Source organism: Chenopodium album, chromosome 14 (assembly GCF_948465745.1).
Source record: "Chenopodium album chromosome 14, dcCheAlbu1.1, whole genome shotgun sequence".
Lineage (NCBI taxonomy): Eukaryota > Viridiplantae > Streptophyta > Magnoliopsida > Caryophyllales > Amaranthaceae > Chenopodium > Chenopodium album.
The window spans coordinates 25746555-25767799 of NC_137847.1; the positions used below are offsets into that span (position 1 = coordinate 25746555).

General features: G+C 40.0%; 1 non-coding gene across 1 annotated transcript; it reads left to right on the forward strand.

Annotated features, from left to right (window-relative positions):
* The first annotated feature begins 625 nt into the window (after positions 1 to 625).
* Positions 626 to 732, forward strand: LOC145580492 (small nucleolar RNA R71). The gene has a single exon (XR_014099521.1). It is a non-coding gene; the product is annotated as a small nucleolar RNA R71 (small nucleolar RNA).
* The last annotated feature ends 20513 nt before the right edge of the window (positions 733 to 21245 follow it).

Consider the following 21245-nt stretch of genomic DNA (forward strand, 5'->3'; position numbering starts at 1 on the left):
TAATAGCATCGCTCTAATTTTTGACAAAGCAGGGTCAGAAGATGAGGAGGGTTGTGATTGGGTTTTCTGGCCAGAGTTAGGATGGTAATATTTTTGCTGTGGTAGTGGTTGTTGTTGTGGTTGTTGTGGAGGTGGAGGATTTTGTACATTAGTACTCCGGTAAGAAAGATATGGATGGTTCCGGAGGCCAAGATTATAAGTGTTGGATTATGGGTTATTTTGCCTATACGTTTGGAAGACATTAACTTGCTCCATGGAACTCCTACAATCTTGCTCCCAATGTCCTATAATTCCACAATTTTCACAAAATGCTTCATTAGTATTATTGACAGCGGAAACATTAGCTATAGAATTATGAATAATATTACTAAGATTATCTAATTTCTGGCAAATAGATGTCAATTGAGCCTGCACAAAGGATACGGAATCAATATTATGTTTTCCTTTGTTAGCAAACCCTCTAGGATTCCCATATTGGGAATTAAGAATTTCCATATCTTCGATAACTTGACCTGCATTATCAACATTAAGATTCATAAATCTCCCACTAGCTACAGAATCTAGAATTGTTCTAGATGTGTTTCCAAGCCCATTGTAAAAAGCTTGAATCAACTGCCATTGTGCTAAATTATGGTGAGGGCATTCTCTCTGCAAATCCTTGAACCTTTCCCAAGCCTCATATAGAGTTTCATGTGGCGCTTGGGCAAAGTTTTGAATTGCACTCCTTAGTAAAGATGTTCTTTCTGCAGGGTAATATTTATTATAAAAATTTAAAGCAAGAATTTCCTAGTTAGTAATACCAAGTGCAGTTTTAATCAAACCATTAAACCACAGTTTACCTTTTCCACATAAAGAAAAGGGAAAAAGAATCTCCCTGATTTAGTCTTGCGTGACCCCAGCTTGCCTAATGGTATTGCAATACTGACAAAAATCTGCAATGTGAAGATTAGGATCTTCACCCTTAGCTCCACTGAATTGCTTTCTTTCAATCATCATGATAAATTGGGGCTTGATCTCGAATTGCACACCATCAAGAGCCGGAGTTGGAGTAAGATGTGAAAATCCGTCAGGGACGGTTGCAAAATAATCGCTAAGCTTGCGAGTTGGAGGAGGTGGTGGTGCCGTCATCTCTGATTCAGGTTCTGAAGAAACTTCTGAATAGCTAGAATCAGATGGGGGTTCCAAAGGTGGATTACCTTCAGAAGTGTCTCGTACCTGTCTGTAAAGGTTCTTTTTGTGTATGAAAAGATCTTTCGATTTGAGGATCGAATGGAATGTAACCTGATCTAGGAACCCTAGGCATAAACACAGAAATAAACAAACAAATACGAAAAATTTGTCTCAAAGAACTTGCATTCTTTAAGACTGGAAAAAATAACCTAGACTACAAAACAATCAAAAATAAAAATAAAATCGTTTCCCCGGCAACGGCGCCAAATTTTGACAGGATAAAGTCGTATCACCTAGTCAAAAATAATTCCTAAGTCCACTAACTATGCAGATAGGGAAAAAGGGTCGAACCACAGGGAAACGAATTAATTTATTCCTAATTAAATTAAATAATCTAAATTATTAAGTAACTAAATTATAGATATGATAAATTAAACTAAGGGAAATGAAAGTAGGGAGAAATCAATTAATAAAAGCCTAGGGTATAGGTTCACCAATAAATAATATTTCGGGGTAAAACACAATAATCAATCATCAATGCATTAACTAATCAGATCATAAAGGGCTTTCGCTATGTATTACAATCACATAATTAATCTACCGGTATTAAATCACATTTTTCGAATCTTAACTTAACCATTTATAGATTAACCTGCCTATTGAAACTAAGCCTAAACATCAATTCTCATCTGTCGAATCTCGAATCAATATTGCTAAACTCATACAATTAAACCAGGCCTAATCTAATTGCATAGCATTAAATCAATCAATAGAAAATTAATCAAGCATTGACAGTCAACAATAATAAATTACCCCTTCATATTATTTATGGATCCCCACAACCCTAGAAAATAATCTACTCACTCATAATTAAATCTAAACTAATCAAAGCAATTGAGCAAAACATGATGAACAAAAGCAAATAAATTACTGAAATAAAAAGGAAAGAAATTGTTACCAAAGTTAACGAAAATAATGAATTGAATTAAATCAAGTGTTGTAGAGAGAGAAACAAGAGAGAATTTTAAGCTTAAGAGACGATTAAACTAATGGAAGAGAGACAATTGTATCAAAACAACTAAAACGTATATATAAACATTAAAAAACCTAATTAAAATTTAAGTAAAGAAAACGTCGAAAATACGCTCCAAGACACGCGCCCGGGCGAGTGCTAGCTCACCTGGCCAGGTCTGGCTTTTTGGTTCTTGAGACTCCTCTCGCGTCCGGTCGGGCACGAGACAGGGCAAGCATAACCTTTCTTTGTTCTTCCGCCCCGCCCGGCCGGGCGCGCCTTCGGGCGAGGCCCTATCTAGACAGGCGAAGCCTTGGGCTGTTCCTTGGACTTCCGTCTAGGCTATTAACTCGGCCCAAACGCTAATTTCCTCCTTGGGGCTTGAATTACTTGGTCCATAGCCTCGTCTTCTTACATGTCGAGCCCTTAATCACCGGTTTGATGACTCCAACCGGCCTTGGGCTACAAGAGATGGTCGTACTCCTCCAATGCTCGTAGTTGCTCCAAATAATCCCAGGAAAATGCTCCAAATGTGCAATTTCCTACAAAATGCTACCAAAATTACGAAAACACTAAAGAGCACACATTAGCAATAAAAGTGGCTATAAAGAGCCACAAATATTCCTAACTATGACCAATGGATGGGGGTAAATCACTAAATAAAATAGACATATCACTCAACTACACCTAGACATAGTATAGGGTTGGTCGAGGTTAATCCACGAGGAATTGAAGGTTAAGTGCTATAGTCTTGCGTTGTTCGAAAATAATTGAAATGGTTTGGTGTAGACTAGGTTAACAAAAAATCAAGTTTGAAAGATCAATATAACCACTAGTAGAAAAGTATAAAAGAGCACCAGTTCAAAACCCCCCTAAAGCACCGGTTTCGAACCGGTGTTCATTTAAAAGATGCCTAAAAGTGAGATTTTTCACACCAGTTCAGAACTGATGGCAATAATAGTTATTAGCATCGGTTCGATTCAGAACTGGTGCCCTTTGTTTTGGGCGTTTTTAGTCTCTCGGGAGAGTTACAGCTCGAAAACTAGTCCGGTGCGGCCTGTACCTACAAAACAACAGAGACTCCGGGTGATTGGAGCTCCACCTCCGACGATCAAGTTAGAACGTGTTTGGAGAATGTAAAGAGTGCGGAAAAGTAAAATGAGATCTTCTCGGATTCCGAGATCAGGTGTTTTCTCTGATGAAAGAGAATGTAGGGTAGTGTAATAACTGAACGTGTCCCCAAAATGGGGGAAATCTCCCTATTTATAGGGTCATGGGAATATGTGCTCATTAGGTCATTCTGACCTAATGGGCTACGCCGTTTTACGGATTTCTCGGAAATTGGGCCTTTAAGGCAGGAATTCTAGCTGATATCTGAGGCTGACACGTGTCAGCTGGTGAGTGGCCCATGTTGGACCTGTCCAAGCTTGACACATGTCCCTCTCTAATTAGGCCACGTGTCTAGTGTATTTTTACCCTAAACATTTGCCCCTCACAGGGGTGACGTGGCAGACCACAGGGCGCCTATGACACGCGTCTCCCTGCGAGTGGTGAACAGTAAAAAGACTGTTCACCTTATAAGGTGTGACGGGGATGCCTCTGTTTTCACCCCTCTATAAATAAGGTTTTACCCCCCTCTTTCTTCCCCATCTTTGACCAATCTTAAAGTCTAGAGAGAGAAAGAGAGAATTTTTCTAGAGAGAGAGGCTCTGATTCCGCCTGTAGTGATTTTTCAAGCTTCCGCCTACCTTTTTAGCGCATACAATTGGTCACCGCTTGAGGCTGTTTTCAGAGTTCCAGAGTTAAACAATTTGGACCTGCCTTGCTCATCCCCGAATCCCTCCGTCTCTGTGTCTATGCAGGACACGATGGTCAGAGTAAAACAAACGGCTACCAAGCCAAAGAGACGATGAAGTTACTCCGGATGGGGAGGATGAGGGTTCAAATGAGCAAGAAGGATACTCTCCAGGTGGCACCCCGTCCACTCCTAGAGATGGGATCTTGAGGGAGTCAGGCGGGGAAGAGGCCGCCTCTGTCCATAATTCGAACGAGGAGTCAGGTGGCAAAGAGTCCGCGGAATGACCCGGCTCAAAAGCTTCCAGCTCTGACCAAGAAGATGTTGCAGCTGATTATCAGCAGCCGGCCAGGGGGGCATCTGTGGTAAACCCCACACAAGCGGGCATGTCCCTTAAGGACATTGCTACCTTGGAGGGTAGCTTTAAGGCTTTTTCATACAAACACCCATTAGGGACAACTAGGACATTGTAGTACCGCATGCGGAGGAAATGGTGGCCTTGGAAGATGATATTGCAAACGCCGTTAACTATTTCGGATGCTACGAGGCTGTGATTAGAGCCGACCTCCACTTCCCCCTTCACAGGGGAATAAAAAGAATTTTGAAGGGGTATGAGTTAGGTGTCTAGCAACTCACCCCCAATTCGTGGATTAATATCTTATTCTATATAGCCGCCTGTGAGTTCCAAAACCTTGAGCCTAGCTTTGAGGCTTTTTCTCACATGCATTACATGAGCCGGGCGCCAAGAGGATTTAGGGCATGGTACACTTTGACTACGCATCCGCAACATATGATGACGTTAGACAAGCCTTCGAAGTGGACCGGTTGGAAGGAGAAGTTTTACTTGATCTCCTTGCCCTTTTTAGGCCACAACCGGTTCCTTCGCCGGTACAATAACGACCCAGCTTTGCTGGGTAAAAAGTGTGCCCTTCCTTGCATTCCTTCCAGGGCTTGGGAGCAAATAATAGAGCCAGGATTTTTTTAGACCACCACCGAATCTTTGGATGACGGGACTCACATAATTGTACCCCAAAATTAGGTACCTCACTCGGATTTTCTGAAGGATGAGGCGTTTCTCTCCGCCTGTGGTCTTAGCACCATGTTTGAGAAATGTATGTAATTTGTTCCGGCTGCTATTTCTCTTAATGTTTGTTTTAAACTAACTTGTTGTAAAGTAACTAACCAGCAGATTTTTGTCTGTAGAAGAGGCTTTGGAAATGGTGGATGCTAACAAGACACCTGCCAAGCCGGCTGCTCAATTGAGGAAGGAGCAGTTGGAAGAAGAAAGGCAACTTTGGACGCCAAATAAGACGCGGTAAGGCCCGCCTGTCATGCTTTCTTGTAATTGTATTGTATTATTTTCATATGAAGTATGTAACCCCTTTTCCTGGTTTTAAAGAGTGGCAGTAAGCCCATACCCTGCTCCATCAGCAAGATGTTCAAGCGGCTTGGGGACGAGTTGAAGAAGACCCCGGCTAAGGTGGGGAGACAAAACCCACCCTGACCAACTTCTTCTGTTCAGCCGGCCCTTACACACCCCACAACCGGTGGAAAGGGCCCAGCTGCACTTAAGGCCTTGAGCGAACGCTCAGGACCATCTGCGAAGTTATCGGACGCCTTTACGGCGTCGAAGAGTGGCGAGCCAACCGAAGCTACAACCGGTAATGCAGTGGTTGGGGAAGGGGGGACCTCCCAACCTAAGGATCAAGGTAAGAATAAATGATTTGAACCCCCAAGGGCGCTTGGTTTCATGAGATTCACGACTCGAGTGAGCCCGTCTGGAGATTCACTTAGCAGCCGATACAATTTAGGTGCCGTCTATAATGCCTTCTCACCAAGTACTTCTTGTGGTGCAGATGCCTTCAGCAGCCGGCCTGATGTCCAACAATACACCAAGCGGATGCTTAGGACCCTCACTAGGTCGGAGAAGGACAAAGTGTTTAGGCTGCAGGTGGTCAACTTTGACCAGATCCTGGCCCTGCTAGCTGAGGTAACTTAGAATTTATTTTAAGCACTTTACTCTTTTTGTCCGAATTCTAACTTGCCTTCTGTATTCTATAGACGATGCTGAGGGTAGACGGGCTCAAGGTCCCGTTCAAGTAGAAGTAATAAAAGGTAAATGATGCTAAACAAAGGGCCGAAGCTGCTCTCAGCTCTGCTCAATATCAAAATACAATGAGTGAAATAGAAATTAAAGCTCAAGAGTTGAAACAGGAAGAGCTGATAAAGACTCTAACGGCTTCTGTTAAGGAAGCCAACACCAAAGCCACCAACTTAGGGTTTGTTTGACATCACTGTGGTTTTCTGTTTTTTGTTTTTTTTGTTTTAAAAAGTATACCATATATGACACACAATGAATAAAAAATTATTTAGACTGATTAAAATCATGATAATTTTGCAAACTGACAACAGAAAAGTGGAAACACATTTTTCTTGTTTCCTGTTTTTGGTTTTTAGTTTTAAAAATTATAGAAAATTGAAAACAAAAAATGATGCCAAATAAGCCCTTAGAGTTGGAGTTAAAAAATGTCAAGTCAGAACTGAAGGCTTTGGAGGCGGCGGACAAGGAGAACCTCCACCTAAAGGACGAGAACAACCGACTCAAAATGGAGATAATTGAAATGAGAAACAATCATCAAGAGGAGCTGTCCAAAGAGCTAAACTGGCTGGTCGCTGAAAATGAGAAAGACACTGAGGCCCGACTGAGGCTGGCTTGGGATCTTGTTCACCCTGTGTATGACTTTGAATATCTCCGGCTGAAGTATGAATACGCCACAGCGGTGTATGATGCTGAGGTCTTGAAGGAGCAGGCACCGCCTCTGTTCAAGGAATGGGCCTTAGAACAGGGCATTGAGATTGCTTCTGAAGAAGAAGAAGAAGAAGAAGAAGAAGAAGAAGAAGAAGAAGAAGAAGAGAAGGCGAGGGATAACACTGATCAAGCCCCAGTTCAGCAAACCGAAGCAATCCTCCCAACAGCCAGAGCAAACTCAGCAGCCTTAGATCAACAACCTTAGATTTCTGCGGCAGTATGCCAACCTTATTTTCTACGGCCTGCGTGCCGCGTAACTTTATATTTTACCGACTAGGGAGTCGGGTAGATCAACAATTTTTTGAATTTCTTGCTTTGCCCGGATGCGTATCCGGATAACATTATCATCCGACCATTTGGTCGGTTTTAAATTTATGAAGTATATCGACTGAGTCGGTTTTGTTCCATTACTTGTTCTAACTTTTGCATTTTTCTTTTGAATTTTGAATTTTGCATATGTATATAAACTTGAATTTTTGCCAAACTCCTTGAGATCATACGACATATGTTGAACCGGTTGTGCTTGCCCCTGGGCGTCTGTGTGGTTGGTTTCAGTACCTTGCTGATTGATTGGCTTGGGAACTTTTGATAATTTAAGAAGTATGAGATGTTCCCAGGTCAATAAATCACAATAGTGATTGCCCCAAACCAAGTACACAGTCGTCCAGTCATACAGGAAAGTAGTCGTTAGCCTAGGCGGTGACATAGTTATACTCAACTTCCTTCTCCTCCGCCTGGGGTATTTGCATTCTAATTACACTCAATGTCCTTTTGCCCAATTGGGAGGACTTGCATAATTTCAAAAATAATCTAAATAGGAACTTCGGCCAGTAACCGGCTGCTGTCCTTGGACATTCGGTTTCGGTAAACTTAGTCATTCTTTAGATTATCCTGGTCAGACGGCTGTGAGTTGACCAATTAGGTCGTTCAATCTTTGTCGTCTGTATGAGTTTGTAGAGCACTTTGTTACCCGGGTAGGAGATACTCTCTGCGACGATTCCACCCAGATGGGCGTCGCGGACGCTATACTCACGTTGGAGCAGACGAATTTATAAAGTAAAGTATCATCCGGCCATTGGCCTCACGTCTATCAGACGTCTGTTCAGCTTACTAAGTTTTTAACTTAGTTTATCATCCGGCCATTGGCCTCAAGTCATTTGGACATTGGTTTAACTACTTAGTTTAAATTTAGTATGTCAAGGTCGACTGTCTGTACGTTGTGCAGGCGGTGCTTGAGACATTACGCATGTTTATAAAGAAGTAAACAACATATTAGAAAACAAAAAGCAACTTTTTCATTGATAGACTTTTTATAAAAATTTACAAGTCTCAAAAGTAGTACTTTTTTAAGTTATCTATATTCCAAGTTCTGGGCAGCCACCTACCGTCTAGAGTTTCCAGGCGATAGGTGTCGTCTCTTAATTATTCATAGATCCGTTGGAGGCCTTCCTAATTAGGAGTTAGATTTCCATGCTCATTGGCCCTACTGGTTGCCTCCATTTTCCGTTACACAAAGTCCCCAACTTTCAAGGGCCGTTTGTGTACTCTTTTGTTGTAGGCACGGGTCATTCTCAGACGGTAAATCTCATGACGCAAGGCGACATTGCCTCTGCGTTCCGGGAGTAAGTCCAATGCTAGCCGCATGGCCTCCCAATTTGCCTCTTCATCGTATAGCATGACTCGTAGAGTCGGCTCATAATGCTCGATGGGCAAGACAGCCTCAGCACCGTATACCATGAGAAATGGGGTTTCACCGGTTGCCCCTTTTCCAGTTGTCCGGATGGCCCATAGGACGTGAATTAATTCTTCAGCCCATAAACCACCGGCTCTTTCTATTTTCTTTTTGATGCCGTCTGAGATGAGTTTGTTGAAGGCTTCAACTTAGTCGTTTGCTTGGGGTCAGCCGATTGATGCAAAATAATGTGAGATCCCTTAATCTCCCAACCAAGTCTTGAGCTGAGGCATTTCAAAATGAGGACCATTATCAAACACCATAGACATAGGTACCCCAAACCGGGTGATGATGTTCTTCCAAATGAAAGAGTTGACATCCTTTGTCTTGATGCTCTTGACCGCCTCTGCCTCCACCCACTTGGTGAAGTAATCCACAGCCACCAAAATATATCATTTTCTTCCAGGTGCAGATGTGTAAGGACCTAGAATGTCCATGCCCCATTTAGCAAACGGGACTGGGCTGTGGATTGCTGTTAGGTTAGTTGCCGGTTGATGGATGAGCTTGCCAAATATTTGGCACGTGTCTCATTTTTTGACCATCTCCATGGCATCTGACTTGAGAGTGGGCTAGAAGTAACTCTGCCGCCTTGTCCTGATAGCAAGGGATCTGCCGCCTATGTGAGAGGCGCAGTATTCCGCATCCAGTTCTTCGAGAACTTCCTGCCCCTTTTCTAGGGTGACACACTTCAACAACGGCTTTAAGAAACCCGCCTTGAAGAGTTCTCCGTTTCTTATCTCAAATTTTGCTGCTCGCTTCTTCAGGACAGTCGATTCCTGTGGTGAGTCAGAAAGCATACCGTTTTGAAGGTATACCTGAATGTCATCCATCCAGGTAGAGCTTCGGTCAAGAACTCCAATGGGCTCTTCTTTAGTTATACTTCGTTTCTCCATAACTTCCCAGAAGACTGACCGAGGTGTATCACAGGAGGCGGAGGATGCCAATTTTGACAGTGCATCCGCCTGATTGCACTGTCAAAATTGGCGTCCTACAGGGCTTCATATTCTGACTCGTTGTTTGAGGCTTGGAACTTGAACCGTAGTGCATACTCGTATTTGTCCCCATTAGGAGACTGACAGATTATGCCTACACCACAGCCGTTCATGGTAGAGCTCCTGTCTACATACACATTCCAAACCTGATCAGGATCGTCCGGAGCAACCGGCCTTGTCATTTCGACAATGAAGTCGGCAAACGCCTGACCCTTCACTGCCTTTCTAGGATTGAAAGTGATTTCAAGACTTTGCATTTCAATAGCCCATTTTAACATCCTACCGGATGACTCCAAGGTTGTCATTGGCCGCTTGAGAGGTTGGTCTGTGTAAATCACAACCAGATGTGCTAAGAAGTATGGTTTCAACTTCTTCACAGCCATGTAAAGTGAAAGGCCAAAATTTTCAAGCATGGGGTACCGTAGTTCAGCATTTCTAAGTACATGGCTAATGAAATAGACCGGGAGTAAAATGTCGTCTCTCTCAGCAAGGAGAACGGCACTGATAGTTAAGTACATGTATAACGTCTCATTAAGCAGAGGGCTAAAAAGCCTTGGCAAAGAGTATGTGTTCTTCCAATATTTAAAAGGCCGCCTCAGCATCATCCCCCCATTCAAACCTTGTCTTCTTCCTGATTGCCTGGAAGAAATAGAGACACTTATCACCTGATCGGATGAGAAATCTTCCCAATGTCGTCAAGCAACTATAGACACTTGATTGTGTCTCTCCAAAAACTAAACCCAGTGATGAATATCTTTCATGCCATTAATTATCGAACAAGGTGAAGTGTGAGTCTTGTGGTGCGGTCGTGTTTAATAAAAATACTTCATTATGTTTTCGAAAATATCTCTTTTCTTACTCTATTTATGGAAAATGTCCAGTCTAGTTAAGTTTGGTCCATGATATAGGTCCAATAATAGTGTAGTTAGATTGGGCTCGAAAAGAGCTTTCCAACGATATATTATAAGCCCAATTCCGATGAATAATGAGGAAGTTATGGCCAAAATACTAAATTGGGCCTGAAATGAGTTTTATATACGGCCCAATGATCAAGTGGAGGGCCCATTAATTATTATTCCGAAAGTCATTAGGATTGATTTTAATATTCTAGAATAATCTAGAAGGTTATCTTGAGTTCTAGTGGGATTAGGATTAATAATTATATCTTTTAGGAAAAATAAAACAAGTGTTTTAAAGGATTAAATCTAATTTTTAAAGGATAAGTGCGGATGTTAATTGGTCTAATTTAATTAGATTAAGAACTCCGTACGGTTTTAAATTAACGCATTCACCATCGCGAAACGACAACTCCATCGCGCTGCGATGAAGCCATCGCGCCGCGATGGGCACTGTCGGGCCGCAATGGGAGCAGTTTTACTCCGAATCGAATTCGATCTTTTTCTGATCGTTTCGGGCCTATATTCTCTATAAATAGGGTCGTTATTCCCCGTTTTCAAAGGGACAAAGAATCAACAATCATCTATTCTTTTTCTTCTCTCTCTTAAGCTAGTAGCTCATTCTTTCTCCTTCTTTCTAAGCCTTTCCTTTTCAAAAATAACATTCATCCATCACGAGACTTAGACACACCTAGCCAAGCTCGAAGTTGCCTTCGCTCTAGACGTGAAAGGTTGATAATTTCTGAGGGTTTGGTCCCAAATCCCTATTCCAATTATTTAAATTAATTGTTTGATTTAATATTTTCCTTGAAATTACTAACGTGTGTAGTGTTTGTTAGAAAGAGATACGAGGCAACAAAATAAGTTGTTTTATTGCTATATCTTATAGAAGGTATGCTTAGATTATTTTAATTCCTAGTATCATGTTAGGATGTTATTTATTGCTTTCTAGTATCATGTTTAGGTTGCTTCCTATTTCTTCTATCATGTTAGTATCATGTTAGGGATAAATCTTTGATCTTTATTGCTTAGTAACATTCTAGGGTTTGTTATTAATCTTGTTAGTATCATGCCTAGGATCTTGCTATTACTATGCTTTATTGAGGTTATCACTATAATGAAGATTTGTTGTTAATATTTTGTTGCTTGATATGTTATTGTTATTGCTTGATCACGCCCTCTCTTTCAGGTTTAAAGAGAATTTGTTCTTGAAATTACACTTAATAAGATAATTAATAATTTTATTTAGGCTAATGTGATTTTAATTCAAGTGATCGCCAATAATAGATTTGTTTGTGCATTAATATTCGACCAACATAGATTAAACAGGTTTAGGATTAATATATTTATTGTATATTAGTCAGAAAGCGCACATGAATATGAGAAGAATAAAGTAGAGGCCTATTTAGGGCAGGTTCCATCTCTTTTAGGTTTGATTTGTACCTGAATCCCCGAATATCCAGTCATGGTTCCGGACCACTATGGAGTTAGCGATCTCATGGATCGTGAAGGGATGTAACCTTCACCCTGTGAACGGTTTACAAGTTCGTAAAACTTGTTGGCGACTCTTTTGCTCTAGCTTCCTTCCCTTTGGACGCCACCATACTTAGGTGTATGATCACAGTGGGGCTCTAGTTGTGTATGCTTGAAATATTCCCTACATTATTTGGCGACTCCGCTAGGGAGGATTTCTATTTTAATTCCTATTATTTATTTTGGCAATTATTTAGAATGAGTGGATGAGACTTGAAATGTTCTAAGTATTCATGTGCATAATTTTGATTGACATTATTGCCATAAGCATAAAAAGGTACGCATTGGATAGATCATCTGTAATGCGTCAAAAACATAGGCTTTTTACACGTAGGAAATTTGGAAAATATCTTTCTCAACTAGAATCGAAAAAACGCTGCGAAAACTGGAAAATTCTAAGAACACAGACAGCGTTTGAGGCATGTAGGAACTGACGCTGAGAAAACAGTGCCCATCGCAGTGCGATGGCTCTGTCGCGACGCGAAAGCAATATCGCACCGCGACAGGGCTATCGTCTCGCGATAGTCGCTGTTGTCTCGTGCTACGTTCTTCCAATACCGAGCCAGAAATCTGCCTTCTTGCTTTGACCGACTCTAATACTGTTTGCTCAATTTTACTTCCTGATTGAGTTTTTCTCACGTTTCTAAACCCATATGTGTTCTACATATGGCCATAACCCTCTAGGAATTCATGCTCCATCTACCCAATTGAACGCTCATTGCAACGAAGGGTACATCTGAGTTTGTGAATTCACCAAACCATGGAAACAAGTTTAACTTGTGGGGTCCCATCCATATGCGCCAACCCTTCCAAAGGTAAGGCTTCTGCGCGATGCATCCGAACTCATAATTATGGACCCTCTTTGACTAACCCTTATCCTTGAACTTTAGAGAACTAGAGTCACGGTTAGGTTGCAAACTCATTGCATCATGTTGTGACTATTTGACTACTTTGGCATTATTTACTTGTGCATATTTATATGTGATTAAACTAACCGTTTGGTTTGACTTGTGATTATAAATATCCTTAAATAAACTAAGCAATAACTGAAAGACTTTGCTTAATTAGTTGATTAATTAATTTGAGCTAATAAATATGTCTAAAATCGAATCATAATTCCTTGAAGTCAACCTGGATTTTTATTCCCGTATACTGCACAAGCGTCAATGTGTCTTGGTCATAACCGGAGTTCTACAAAGAATTACGAGTATTAAAACCTATGGATCTCTAGCCCTGAATTTTATCTTTCATTTGGCGTTGGTTTCGTCCAATTCGAAGTCACGGATCAATAATTATGACTAAAATACTACAGCCTGTCCAATTTAGTGTACATACGTGAGGTCACGTGAGGTCTTAACTTAGTCTTTGTTTGAATCTAGTCACATAGTCTAGTCACTTGGTCATGACACGAGTCTTGAACATATCACTTACACTCACAAGTATTCACACACTTTGTACATACTCTTTTCACACCATGACCATGTCTTAGGTTCATTCATAAGTCGCTCTTTCCATCATTTGAGTTGGGGGTCCACTCTATTCTTAATTTTTCCATATCTCTCCATCTACATCATCTTTCCACTCTCTACATGCTTTCTCCATGCATACCACTCCCATATTCTTCCATGATCTCTTTCCATCTATTGCATGTTTAATTGAGTTTGAGTCAAAATAATTAATAATAAACATCCATGACTTCCCTTTCTACAGCACTTGGTCAAGGAGGGAAGGGCGTTTAATCAAGGAAAACACTTTCATCCAAGTCTTACTTTTTGATAAACCGATTCGACAAAGAAGGAAAGCTAAGAAAGTGGCATCCCAACAAGAAGTTAATGAACTAAGGCAAAACATGGCTAACCTGACCGAGATGATAAAAACTCATGCTCTGCAAGTCAACGATCCTAGTAAACAATGACAATTTAAGCGAATGGAAGAGAGCTTGAGCAAAATCTCCAATGACTACAGATTTCAAGGGATTAGCTCACAAGGGGTCTCGGTGACAAGGAACCTCTTCCGCAGAAGTTCAATGCTAATGACATCCCTAAGTTCAAGACAACTGACAACCCCTACTTCCACTTAAGAGCTTTTGAAACAATAATGAACCTTAAAGGGATTGATAGGAAGGCTTTTTACTCGTTGTTTTCACTATCTCTGGAAACCGTTTGTCAACAATGGTTCTTCTCCCTTGACAAAGAGAAAATCTCTTCTTGGGACTCTATAACAAACGCTTTCATTGATAGATACAAGTGTAACATTCAAGTTGAAACTGACCATAGGAAACTTGAGATGCTAAAGAAAAAAGAAAACGAAGGGTTCACTTCTTTCTTCAACAAGTGGAGGGAAAATTCCGCTAAGATGGTTGAAGTCCCTACTAAAAAAAAGTCTGTAAGGATGTTCATCAAGAACCTTCAAGAAAAATATGCAAAGAACTTAAAATACCAACACTACTTGAATACTTTCAAGGCTGTCTATGAAAGTTGATAATGTGAAGGGAAAGAAGAACGACCATCCTTTTTCTTCCTCTCCCATTAATGAAGTACATGCTACAAACACCTCTAAATAATGAATCCAAAGGTCGAAAAGAGTATTCACTCCACTTGGTATGAGTTACGAGACAACTTTCGAAAAGCTATACCACAAGGGACTAGTCATGCCCATAGGACCCATCAAAGACCCAGTTCTAGAAGCTAGGCCACCTAAGTGGGATCCTAATAAACACTGCAAATATCACCAAGGAAAAGGATCACGACATTGAGGAGTGCTGGAAACTCAAATAAGCTATTCAAGACTTGATCGATGACAATAAAACTTTCGAGGTTCTAGCCATCGCAGAAGATCAAATATCCTTCGATCCTTCGCTCCTTATCACACCAGTAGGTGAGCCCATGATCGAGGCAGTTTATATAACCTCTATTGATGAGGTGACCATGATTGAGGAGGATGAAGGAATTTTCTTAGATGATACCAAGGACTTAAAGGAAAATTCAATGCTCCTAAGCCACGGGTAAAACGGACCATTGAAGAATACACACCAATAGGAATGACTTATAGTGAAGCCTTTGAATATTTTCATGGTCGGGGTCTCATTCACCCCATTAGTCCAAGCCAAGACCCACCACCTGAGCAACAGCTTCTCAGCTGGGATCCAAACTCCTATTGCAAATATCATAGAGGCCATGGTCACACCACTGAAGAGTGCTTCACCCATAAAGACCGAATTCAAGACCTTCTTGATTCGAATTGCCTTCATATTTCTCCGAGCGACAAGAGGTCAAAATCAATAATAATGATGGCAAGAGCAGGAAGAACGACAATCCTTCTTCCGTTTCTTCCTATCAGAATGGAAGTTGCATCGATAAAAAGACTTTAAAGGCAAAAGAACATGAAAGAAAGTTCACCCCAATTGGTATGAGCTACAATATCGCCTTTGATCGACTCCTTGCTAAGGGACTCGTCACACAAATTAAACCTATGCAAGATCCTCCTCCTGAAAGGAGAACACCCAAGTGGAATCCAGACTCCTATTGCAAGTACCATCAAAGCAACAATCATACTACAAATCAATTGTTATAAGTTTCAAAATCTAATTCAAGACCTCATCAATGCAAACAAGCTTCCATTCCCTCCAGATGGCAAGAATACCGAGTGATGAAGCACAAGACACGAGGCGGGCTTCAACGAAAAGATTTCATGACCTCTTCTTTTTTTTATTTCTCCTTTCTCCAATAAGTCTAGCATAAGCACCTTTTAATTTCCTTAGATTTTATTTTGTAGGTTTTTTCTTCTTTCCTTCTAATAAATAAGCATTTCTTTTTCTTGCATATGATCATTGCATTGCACTCAAAAAAATAAAAAATAAAAAATAAAAAATCCACGTCGGACTAAGCACAAGGTATAGTGATGATTAGATGCACCTCTTGTAGCCATACCATATCACCTTTACCCCATTCAAATATACAATCCTTTCTTGATAAACCACTTTGAACCTCGTCTAACGATTGACCTTTCTTTTTTCAACCTACATCTATCTAACCTTGGGATGGGATGGTGTGCAACTTATGCAATTTCAAAAGCTTGAGTGATTTCAAAAGATTAAAATAGCAAAAAGCAATAACAATATAAAAGTATGCAAAAGGGCAAGTGTTCCAATGTCATTGATATGAACATGTCTATGATATGAACACGTCTCAGATTGCGTCTCTTATCGAGTGCTCGGTACCGTGCCTAAGAAACATGAATGCCAAGTGAGTGATAGACCGCATGATCAGGATTGCCCACACTTATCAAAATAAAAAAAAGTGTAAAAGCAAAAAAGGAGAGAGAGCAAAAATATATATAAAAAAAAAAAAGAGTTCAAAAGTGATGAGGAAACCTCAACCATACAAAAACAAAGATTCAAAAGCAAGGTTGCACACCTTGAGGGCTTATCTAGGGTCTTGAGCCTTTATCCCCTTTCTTCTTCAACCTCTAGCCTAACCACGTTACAACCCTTAAAAGACCTCTTTGAGGTATACACATACTTGTACGAGGTTCGGGTAGAGCTACGTTCGGCTTGATTCCTAACGGATACGTAGGCAACCTCACATTGAGGTGCGGCCGTAATAAAAATGCATTCATATTTACATTCATCATGATCATATCAAGGGATCTCTAATGCTTATCCCTATCCATGTAGAGCTAGACTTGGGGGCTTGATCCCTACATCATTAGCCTACCCAACCTAAGAGTCACCATCATTCGACTCTTTTCAAAATATATTTTCCACACACTTAGCCCTTGCGGCCTAATTTTGCGTCACTTTCACACACTGCACAGATACATAGACAAATAATATTTCCCTTAGGAACCCTTTGTCATGAAATCTTAATACAACATTGAAGCATGCCTTGTCATATCAAGATCACTCACTATCATAAAACATCATTACATCAAAAAGTATAAAGTACTTAGCCTTCACGCCTAAGTTACTTAAATACTTTCATCATCAATCGAGATAGTCTAGCATTATCAATCCTCGCACCATGAGATACAACTATCAATGCATACACTTGATTAAGCTTATTCAACATGCACCGCAAACAATCAAACACTTTACTTCTTCCTTTTCACGTCTTTCTTTTTCGGGAGAATGTCGGTACCCTCCACAAAAATGACGGAAAATTTTCGCTTTTTGCTTTTTTTGCATTTTCGAGTCGCACAAGCACATCACAATACAATGCACACAGGAGTCATGTACGTTAAGTCATGTCGTGTCATATCACATCGATTTGAGTCTACACACACGTGTTAAAACACATTGATTCCGAGATCAGGTGTTTTCTCTGATGTGAGAGAATGTAGGGAAGTGTAATAAATGAACGTGTCCCCAAAATAGGGGAAATCTCCCTTATAGGGTCATGGGAATACATGCTCATTAGGTCATTCTAGCCTAAGTGGGCCTTGAAGGCCGCAATTCTAGCTGATATCTGAGCTGACACATGTCAGTTGGCGAATGGCCCATGTTGGACCTGTCCAAGCTTGACACATGTCCCTCTCTATAGACACCTTATTGTGTCTCCCCAAAAACCAAACCCGGTGATGAATATCATTCACGTCATTGATTATCGAACAAGGTGAAATGTCAAAAGTCTTGTGATGCGGTCGTTTTAATAAAAACACTTCTTTCTGTTTTCGAAAATATTTCTTATCGTACTCTATTTATGGAAAATGACCAGTCCAGTTTAGTTTGATCCATGATGAGGGTCCAATAATGGTGTAGTTGGATGGGGCTCGAAAAGAGCTTTCCAACGATATATTATAAGCCCAATTCCGATGAATAATGAGGAATTTATGGTCAAAATACTAAATTGGGCCAGAAATGAGTTGTACATACGGCCCAATGATCAAGTGGAGGGCCCATTAATTATTATTCCTGAAATCATTAGGATTAACTATAATCTACTAGAATAATCTAGAAGGTTCCTTTAAATACTAGTGAAATTAGGATTAATAACTATATTTTTGAAAATAAAGAGTTTTATTTGGAGTAAAACAAGTGTTTTAAAAGATTAAATCTGATTCTTAAAGGATAAGTACGGATGTTAATTAGTCTAATTTAATTAGATTAAGGACTCCGTACAGTTTTAAATTTACGCGTTCACCATCGCGAAACGACAGCTCCATCACGCCGCATTGGACACTGTTGCGCTGCGATGGAAGTTGTTTTACTCCGAATCGAATTTGATATTTTCTGATTGTTTCGGGACTATTTTTCTCTATAAATAGGGTCTTTATTCCCCGTTTTTAATCATCAACAATCATCTAATTCTATTCTTCTCATCTCTTCTCTCTCTTAATAAGATAAATAGCTTACTCTTTCTCCCTCATGTTTTCTATCCTAGCCTTTTACAAATACAATACCGCATTCACAAGTTCTAAACACACCTATCCTAGCCTTCTCTCTCATGCATTCACAATTTCTGAGGGTTTGGTCCCAAATCCCTATTTCAATTATTTAAATTAATTGTTTGATTTAATATTTTTATTGAAGTTAATAACGTGTGTATTGTTTTGATAGAAAGATATACGAGGTAACAAAGTAAGTTGTTTTATTGCTCTATATCTTTAGAAAGCATGCTTAGATTATTTTATTAATTCCTAGTGGCATGTTAGGATGCTTTTATTGCTTTCTAGTATCATGTTTAGGGTATTAACTAATATTTCTAATATCATGCATGTTTCTAGTATCACGTTTAGGTTGTTTCCTATTTCTTTTATCATTCTAGTATCATGCTAGGGTTAAAGCTTTGATCTTTAATGTTTAGTGACATGCTAGGATTTGTTATTAATCTTGTTAGTATCATGCCTAGGATCTTGCTAATATTATTGTGCTTTGATGAGATTAAGATTATTTTGATGATGATGATGATTTGTTGTATCAATATTATGTTGCTCGATATATTATTGTTATTGCTTGATCACGCCTCTCTTGCAGGTTTAAAGAGAATTTGTACTTATAATCACGCTTAATAAGATAATTAATAATTTTATTTAGGCTAATATGATTTTAATTCAAGTGATCGCCAATAATAGATTTGTTTGTACATTAATATTCAACCAATATAGATTAAACAGGTTTTAGGGTTAATCTAATGATTGTATGAGTCAGAAAGCGCACATGAATATGAGAAGAATAAAGTAGAGGCCTATTTAGGGCAGGTTCAATCTCTTTTAGGTTGGATTTGTATCTTCACCCCCGAATATCCAGTCATGGTTCAGGACCACTATGGAGTTAGCGATCTCATGGTTCGTGAAGGGGTGTAACCTTCACCCTGTGAACGGTTTACAAGTTCCTAAAACTTGTTGGGGACTCTTTTGCTATAGCTTTCTTCCCTTTGGAGGCCACTATACTTAAGTGTATGATCACAGTGGGGCTCAAGTGTGGGATGCTTGAAATATTCCTACTGTTTTTGGCAACTCCGCTGGGGAGGATTTCTATTTGAATCCTAAAATTTATTTTGGCAATAATTTAGAATGAGTGGATGAGACTCGAAAAGTTCTAAGTATTTATGTATGTAATTTTGATTGACATTATTGGAAAAAGCATAAAAAAGGTCCACATTAGATAGACCATCCGTAATGCGTCAAAAGTATAGGCTTTTTACACGTAGGAAATTTGGGAAATATCTTTCACAACTAGAATCGAAAAAACGCTGTGAAAACTGGAAAACTCTGAATAAAGAGAGCTGCTGAGGCATGTAGGAACTGGCGCTGAGAAAACAGTGCCGATCGCAGTGCGATGGCTCTGTCGCGGCGCGATAGGGCTATCGTCTCGCGATTGTCCCTGTTGTCTCGCGCTAAGTTCTTCCAAAACTGAGCCAGAAATCTGCGTTCTTGCTTTGACCGGTTCTAGTACTGTTTGCTTGATTTTACTTCCTGATTGAGTTTTTCCCTCTTTTCTGAACCCATGTGTGTTCTACATATGGCCATAACCCTCTGGAAATTCACACTCCATCTACCCAATCGAATGCTCATTGCAACGACGTGTACATCCGAGTTTGTGAAGTCACCAAACCATGGAAACAAGTTTAACTTGTGGGGTCCTATCCATACGCGTCAATCCTTCCAAAGGTAAGGCTTCCGCGCATCCGGACTCATAACCATAGACCCTCTTTGACTAACCTTTATCCTTGAACTTTAGAGAACTAGAGCCATGGTTAGGTTGCAAACTCATTGCATCATGTTGTGCTTACTTGACTATTTGAGCATCTTTTGCTTGTACATAATCTATGTGTTTAAACTAACCATTTGGTTCAACTTGTGATTATAAATGTGCTTAAATAAACTAACCAATAACTAAGGGACTTCGCTTAATTAATTGATTAATTAATTTGAGCTAATAAATATGTCTAAAATCGAGTCATAGTTCCTTTGAGTCAACCCGGATTTTTATTCCCGTATAATGTACAAGCGTCAACTTGTTTTGGTCATAGTCGGAGTTCTAGGATGAGTTATGTGTCGTACAGCCTATGAATCTGTAGCCCAGAGTTTTATCTTTCATTTGGAGTTGGTTTCGTCTAATTCAGAGTCACTGATCAAAATTTATGACTAAAATACTATAGCCTCTCCACTTTAGTGCACATACGTCTTTGTTTGAGTCTAGTCACATAGTCTAGTCTCATGGTCATGACACGAGTCTTGAACATATCCCTTACACTCACAAGTATTCACACACTTTGTACATACTCTTTTCACACCATAGTCCATGCATGAGCCATCCTTTCCGTCATTCGAGTTGGGGGTCCGTCCTATTCCGGAAATTTCTATAGCTTTCCACGTTCTTTCACATCACTTTCCGTACATTACATACCTCACACCTTTCTTCTACTTTCATCATACATGCTTTCTCCATACATATCACTCCCACATTCTTCTATGATCTCTTCCCATCTATTACATGTTGAATTGAGTTTGAATCAAATAATTAATAAACATCCATGACTTCCCTTCCCACAGCCAGTACAAGATATTATATCTCGCCCTCTTAGGTTCAAATTTCGCCCTATTAGGCAAAGAGGGTGATTTTATAATCGCCCCCAAGTCGCCCTACTAGCTTCGTCCTATTAGCTTCAAAGGGCATACAAATCTTTCGCCCTCTTTGTTAAATATCAAAGAAGGCAAAAAATTTCTCCCTCTTTGATCAAAATCAAATAGGGCAAAATTTTCGCCCGATTTGATAGAATCAAGCAAGATGGAAATATATTTTTTCCTATGTGAACAACTCAAACAAGTCAATTCATATTGCCCTCCTTGCTCAAAATTCGCCCT